This window comes from Abramis brama (assembly GCF_963993115.1).
Source record: "Abramis brama genome assembly, chromosome: 12".
Taxonomy (NCBI): domain Eukaryota; kingdom Metazoa; phylum Chordata; class Actinopteri; order Cypriniformes; family Leuciscidae; genus Abramis; species Abramis brama.
Window position 1 is genome coordinate 17,840,160 of NC_139974.1, and position 7,939 is coordinate 17,848,098.

Consider the following 7,939-nt stretch of genomic DNA (forward strand, 5'->3'; position numbering starts at 1 on the left):
TCATTTGTGTGCCGGGCCAATCACACACACACTCACTGTCCCTCGCTCACTCACTCACTCGCGCACACACACACACGCTCACTCGCGCGCGCACACTCACTGTTGCTCGCACTCTCACTCACTCGCGCACACTCACTCTCGCACACACTCAACCCGTCGTGGAGGACCGTTAAAATTAAACATGCTAGTCTTTCTGTCGTGATGTCCTGAAGCATCGCAGACGCGTAGGTTGTCGCCCACTATGACACACTATACGAAATGAAACGATCGAATCTTGCGTCCCGACGCCCGTTGTCCTTTACGAATCTCCACGAAACGGATCGTGCCAAAATCGCGCTAAAATAGTGTAATCTAAACCAGGCAGGTAATAAACATTTGACCTATCGCGCAAAGAACCTATTAAAGCACTAAGACATGGGAACAGTATAGCTAACATTCACATATCACAAGTCATATCGACATCGCAATATTAGGCTAAACAATGTTATCGCACATCGCAGCTTTTCCTCATATCGTGCAGCCCTAGTTACTGCCCAAAGGTCTCAACTGCTGCCAGAAATCGTCGACATGCTTATATTCTTGAAAAAGAACATGACCATAATCTTAGTCTGTTCTGTGTAGTTAATTTATCTCTTTTTCATGCTTGAAGAAATTTTTTTTTTCTGTTTGAACTTGTAGTTTTGAGAGAGCAGTAGGCTACTTTGATTATGGATACACACTTACTGTTTGCATTTAAAGTGTTATTTCAGTTATTTATATTAATTTTATTTATACTGTTTTATTTATTTTTATGTTCGATTTGTGGAAAGGAGTTAGATTTCTCATGTGAAATCGTACAGGGGAGAAGCCAGACGGTAGAGTTTATAGCAAAACATTTTGCAGTGTTTGCATGTCCTTTACTGCATAGAATTCATTAAAATAGAAGTAAAATAACATTCATTACAAGTTGATTTCAAAATGCACCTAAATTGTTTTGCATTTTGTGATTTTCAGTTGAATAAAAGACTATTTTCCATTCATACATTTCATCATTGAGGATTTCTTAAAAATTGTGTAAAAATCTCCTCTTGTCTCGTTCTCGTGAACCCAATCTCGTGTCTCGTCTCGTCTCGTGGAGTAAGCGTCTCGTCACACCCCTATCAGTCAACAACATTCTTTTTTTGCAAGGATGTTTGAAATAGTTCGGCAGAAAATAGCCTACTTCATTTGTCAGTAGGGCAATATGATTTTCGTTTATGTTGCTTAGAAATTTGAGTGATAGGCTTTGTCCTATTTAATTTATGTTATTTATATTTCATAATTTTTTTCTGTGGCATTTTTTTTCTCTGCTGACAGTACAATGTTAAAATAGCCTAATATTTATATTTACATGAACACAATTTTTGTATAGCATTTATAATTATTATAGGCTACTTAATCTCCTTCTTTCCGTTAGAGACATTTGAATGTGAGATTATGGAAACGAGATCTAAATTTTGCATACCCATCAGGTCGGGAAATAAAGCGGGTGAACACAGAGTGTATTTTAAGCGGTTGCTGAATAGAACCTTGTGGGAACGGGACGGGAAAAAAACAGTCCCGCGCAGACCTCCTTAATCCTTAGGTGTGTATGTGTGTACGGACTGTAAGCGAATGAGGCATGATTGCTATTCACACCTTTATTAAAATGGCTGTAATCTGTTACCACAATAGTACTTGATCTGTTTAAAATGATTTCCTTGATATGCCTATAAGGTGTTAAATTAAAAATCAAAATTAAAATTTGTCTAATCCAGTAATTAATTTTTTCTATTTTTGATCTGAGCACAATCAGAAAATCAGAAAACCCGTCGTTATTCGTTTTTTCATTTTAGTTCAGGAAATAATGGAAAAACAAGTCGTTTTTCACCTTTTTATTTTTGGTTTTAATTTGAAAAAACGATTGAACGAATGATCCACGGACGGTGACAGACCCATCATATTCCGCGATTATAGGCCTATAAGAGTATTTAATTTGTATCCATAGGCCTACTCTGTGTAGCTGGCCCGCCATCTACTGGCTAAAAAAAATATTGGCCCGCGGCCAAAGTTACTTGCCGACCCCTGGTATATACAGTGTGTGCAGAATTATTAGGCACGTTGATTTTCTGATCATATTTTATTTCCAGGAACATTTTGCCAATTCCAAACCATATTAATCTTAATAACTACTATTAATTTTGTATTTAATCATGTATAAGTGAAATATAATTGTTCATGAAGGCTGGAAATTAAAAATGTCTTATTTTCAGGTGTGCAGAATTATTAGGCAAGTTTTCTTTTACAGATAAAATAAGCCAAAAAAGAGATTTAACTAAGACTGAAAAGTCAAAAATTATTAAATCCCCATGAGAAGAATGCAATACTAATGCAATACTAGAGATTGCAGTTAAGGCATGACCATTGGACAGTGAAATCCTCATTGGGTCAGCAGGGTCAGAAAAAAACAGGTGGAGAAGAAAAGACACATGTTAACTGCAAAAGAATGAAGAATTAAGGTGAAGAATTAAGTGTGAAACCATCAGGAACCCTTTAGTCTTCAGTGCCACCATTTTCCAGAACTGCAACCTACATGGAGTCTCCAGAAGAGCAAGGTGTCAGGGTCTCAGAGACTTAGGTTAGGTAAAGAATCCTAAAAAATGACCCCCCTCTTAATAAGAATCACAAGCTGAAGTGTTGTGAACAGTGGCGATTTCTTTAAGACTGCAAGGGAAGATCGGCTTCCCCTATAATGTCAAAAAATGAATGGTCAAATATACTATTGTATTAACATTTTACTGACTAAAATGCGTTAGAAAACGTTCGTCTCAAAGAGGAGTTCGTTCAGAATCAGTTACATACAGCAAGTCGGCTGACTCGATTTCCTTCTCATACATTCCCGTAGCGTCACAGTGCATTTCCCTGTTGAAGCCCAGCTTCCATTGACTTCAATGGGGCTGCTTCGAACAGTTTTTTTCAGCGCTTCGAAACTAGACGGTCATTGGATAAATGCTGCGATTATGTCCCGCCCATGGAAGCTCAGCTTCTCTGGGGGTGAACGGGGAGTGGGCAGGCCTGGACTCCGGGCTTCCGCGTGATGATTGGAGGGTCTGTCGAAAGGCTGTGTCTCCTTTTGATTGACAGCGATTTCATACAATAAAAAGTCGCTGATGTTGAAGCTGTTCGAGCTCAGTCCCATCGCGGATTTTTCAAAGACAAACTGCTGCAACCTATTTCTTGGTATTTGCTTGTCGAAATTGCTAGCCAATTTTTATAATACATTACACACAATTATACATTTATACCTTTATTATATTATTACTTATTATATTTTTTATATTATTATTATTATTAGTAATAATTCAAAAATAATTAAAAAAATATCTTATTATTAGTAGCATTATTATTATACTTTATTATATTATTATTTATACCTTTATTATATTATTACAATCATTTTTCACAGAGCATTTTCTTGAAAAGGAACGTAGAATTTAAATATAAATAAATGAATATTTTTTAATGATGTAGGCCGAAAATGAGCTTCTCCTCTTTGAAAGACCAGCAGCCGCCACTGGTTGTGAAATACATGAAGACTGTTTTTTTATAGGCTTTATAGACAGACAGATTGAGAGTGACTCTTGAAGGACCAGCACCACATCCTCTTCTACCACTGTTTGAAGAATTCATCTTCCAGAATACGTTTTAATAAGTTTTGTGAGTTAATTTTTAGTCCATCTCTGCAAAACGGACTTCAGGGTAGGAGATGGACTAAAAATTAACTCACAAAACTTATTAAAACGTATTCTGGAAGATGAATGCTTCAAATAGTGGTAGAAGAGGATGTGGTGCTGGTCCTTCAAGAGTCACTCTCAATCTGTCTGTCTATAAAGCCTATAAAAAAACAGTCTTCATGTATTTTATTACACTTCAGCTTGTGATTCTTATTAAGTGGGGATCATTTTTTAGGATTCTTTGCCTAACCCAAGTCTCTGAGACCCTGACACCTTGCTCTTCTGGAGACTCCAGGTAGGTTGCAGTTCTGGAAAATGGTGGCGCTGAAGACTAAAGGGTTCCTGATGGTTTCACACTTAATTATTCACCTTAATTCTTCATTCTTTTGCAGTTAACATGTGTCTTTTCTTCTCCACCTGTTTTTGTCTGACCCTGCTGACCCAATGAGCATTTCACTGTCCAATGGTCATGCCTTAACTGCAATCTCTAGTATTGCATTAGTATTGCATTCTTCTCATGGGGATTTAATAATTTTTGACTTTTCAGTCTTAGTTAAATCTCTTTTTTGGCTTATTTTATCTGAAAAAGAAAACTTGCCTAATAATTCTGCACACCTGAAAATAAGGCATTTTTCATTCCCAGCCTTCATGAACAATTATATATCACTTATAAATGATTAAATACAAAATTAATAGTAGTTATTAAGATTAATATGGTTTGGAATTGGCAAAATGTTCCTGGAAATAAAATATGATCAGAAAATCAACGTGCCTAATAATTCTGCACGGCCTGTAGACCTCCAGGGCCCTATGCTGATTTCCTAAAAGAGTTTGCAGACTTTCTCTCAGATCTATTGGTCAATGTCGATAAAGCATTAATTGTTGGAGATTTTAACATACACGTAGATAACACAAATGATGCGTTAGGGGCTGCGTTTACAGATTTATTAAACTCCTTTGGGGTCAAGCAAAACGTCACTGGTCCCACTCATCGTCTTAATCATACATTAGATTTAATTATATCACATGGAACCAATCCAACCGATATAGATATTATACCGCAAAGTGATTATGTCACTGATCATTACATGGTAACTTGCATACTACGTACTGCTGAAATTTGTCATGTTGTGCCACGTTATCGACCAGGCAGAACAATCATTCCAACCACTATAGATAGATTCTCAAATAGCTTACCTGATCTATCTCAGCTGCTCAGTGAACCCAAACAAACAGATGAACTAGAGGAAATAACTAGCACTATGAGCACTGTGACGGCCCGAGTGGTGGCCGCACAAGAGCGGTAATGTGGATGCATACACGCGCGCACACACATGCACACACGCCAACATGCATACATTTACACAAAGGCTATACATTTAAGAATACTCTTTATTTAAACTTATTTTGTCATTCATATTCATTTGTTTCAGTATAATGATGGATCATAATAATCACACAAAACAAACAATATTAATGATTTCTTTATTGTTAAGTTTTCACATGTTTACGTTTACAGCACATTTTATATACATTGTTACTGATTTGAAGTGCACACAAATTAGTTACATTGTATATGTTACTTATATTTGTTTCTATTTTGAGTTAAGTTTACCGTGATGAACTTCAGACATGGTCCGCTGCAGCCGCATCCTGGCGTAACAAGGATTAGAGTCCGGGCAGGAACAGAGAATTTAAGCGTTATTGGTTCCGCCCGAACATACCATTTGCTGGAATTGCCCGGGGGAGGAAGAAACGTTAATGTCTTTATCAATTGATTTATTTAGTTGTATATTTATGATATTTGATTATATTTTGCTTTTCTTATCTTTATGTACTATATACATTTGTTTGATTTGATTTTGATTTACTTATGGTTATATGTTGAGTGTAAAGTTGAATTGTTTCCCCTCTTAATTTGTAATGGGCCCATCCTTTCCTTTATAAACTGTTGCTTTGTTCATTTGAGCAGGTCAGTTTTAGTTTGTTTGGTTGTTTTTTTTGTCTAGCTGTTTTGATCTCATTTTCTGTTGGTTTATTTTTGTTGTATGAAAGTTATGAGTTTGTAAAGTTAATTTTTTTCTTGGGTTCAAATAAAGACCCATTTTTTGTGCAAAGCTTGTGTTCCTTGTTCTTGGCTTCTCGGTCCCTCACATATGGTGGCAGCGGTGGGATATTTCAGTCGGTCAAGGACACAAAGCTGTGTTTTGTTTTTTCTGCCCCTCGAGGCTGTGTTTTTTTTCCCCTGTTAATATGAGTCGTACCTTAAAGAAAGGTGGTCCTAAGGCTCCTCCCTTGCAGCAAGAGGAAGAAAAGGGTGAGGAGGACCAGGACATGGTTGAAGGAGCTGAAGGAGGCGAGGCAGTGGGAGACAGAGAAGTTTCGGTGACTGAGTTGGCAAATCTGCTTCGAGCCCATATGGCCAGGACGGAAGGCCGGGAGACCGTAAGACAGCAGGAGCAGGCGGATCAGGAGCGACGGTTTAAGGCTCTTCAGCACCAGTTCGGGCTTTTGCAAATAGAAGTCCAAGCACGCACCTCTCCTAATCTTCACTTATCTGATGTTGACCGGGAGTCCCGGGAAAGGCCGAATGCGGATCCTTTAGATTCTGATGGAAACTCCGTGGCTTCAGCTCATCGGCAGAGTTATAATCAGGTTGGGAACAATATAGGCCCACCATTATCTCAGATACCTCGATTGGAGAAGCTGAGTGACGCTGATGATGTAGAGCACTTCCTTGTGACTTTTGAAAGGATTGCTGTTGCTTGTAGGTGGACTAAAACTGATTGGGTTTGGCATTTAATCCCTTTGCTGACGGGTAAAGCAAGAGCAGCTTATGTCAATATGGATGTGAATGAGTCTACTGACTATGACAAAGTGAAGTATGCTATTCTAAAGAAATATGATGTTAATGCTGAAACTTATCGACAAAAGTTCCGTTCCTTATCAGTAGATCCATCGGAAAGTCCCATAGAGCTTTATAACCGGCTCAAAGAACTCTTTGGAAAGTGGGTCCAGCCTAAGAGGAAACAGGTGGAGGAGGTGAGTGAGATCATCATTCTGGAGCAATATCTTAGAATGCTGTCCCCTGAACTCCAGGTGTGGATTCGAGAGAGAGATCCCAGAACCGCAGCAGAAGCAGCGTCTTTGGCGGATGTGTTTGTTGCAGCCAGAGGAAAGAGTAAGCCGTGGGCTTGGAAATCTGTCAATGATCGCCGTTCTTCTGACATGCCTCACTTTCAGCAAAGGAAGGTGGAGGGGTCTGGTAAGCCCTACATGGGGAAACCTGCTTCAGCCAAACTAAATTTTTCACCTAAACGACCTCCCATATGTTACCTGTGTGGTCAAGAAGGGCACACTAAACCGAATTGTCCAAAGATCTCAGTTCAGCTTACCCAGCTATGTTTTGTACCAAGGAGGGATGTATCCAGATCCCCAAGCTCTTTGAGAACTACAAATGTGGAGATAAATGGTGAGAAATTGACTGCTTTGATTGACACCGGCAGTGATCAGACTCTGGTAAGAAGAAAGTTCATATCACCCTCTTTGATCAGCACAGTCAACAAATTACCTATTTGCTGTGTACATGGAGATGAGAGACTGTTACCTACCGCCAATGTTTATGTCAAAATAGAAGAACAGACTTACCTGGTGAAGGTGGGGGTGGCTAATAACTTGTCTTTCCCTGTGATTCTGGGTCGAGATATACCAGTGCTGCTGGAGTTGTTGCATCCGACTCGACAGTGTAACATGGTGGTGACCAGAGCAAAGGCCAACCAGTCAGAGGGGATTGAGCACCAACTAAGTACTTTACCTTTCTTCAATGCAGAGATTGAGACCGGGGTGTCGAAGAGGAGAAAGACTAGAAGAGAAAAAAGACAAGAAAAGGTAAAATATGCTGCTCATACAGTGTCTGAAAATATGGCCTGTGACTTACCTGTGAACTTCCAGGTGCCCACCAACATCATTCAGATGCAGCAGGAAGATGCTACTCTCACAGGGTGCTTTGCTAGAGCTGCAGAGGTAAGAGAGAAGCCTCTAGAGGACAGTACAGCCAGATATGTGATAACGAAGGGAATACTCTATCGAGAGATCGGGGTCCAGAAACAACTTGTGGTTCCACAGTGTGTTCGAGAGATGGTGTTACATCTAAGTCACTCGATTCCTTGGGCTGGCCACCTGGGGAAAAACAAGACTACTGCAAGAAT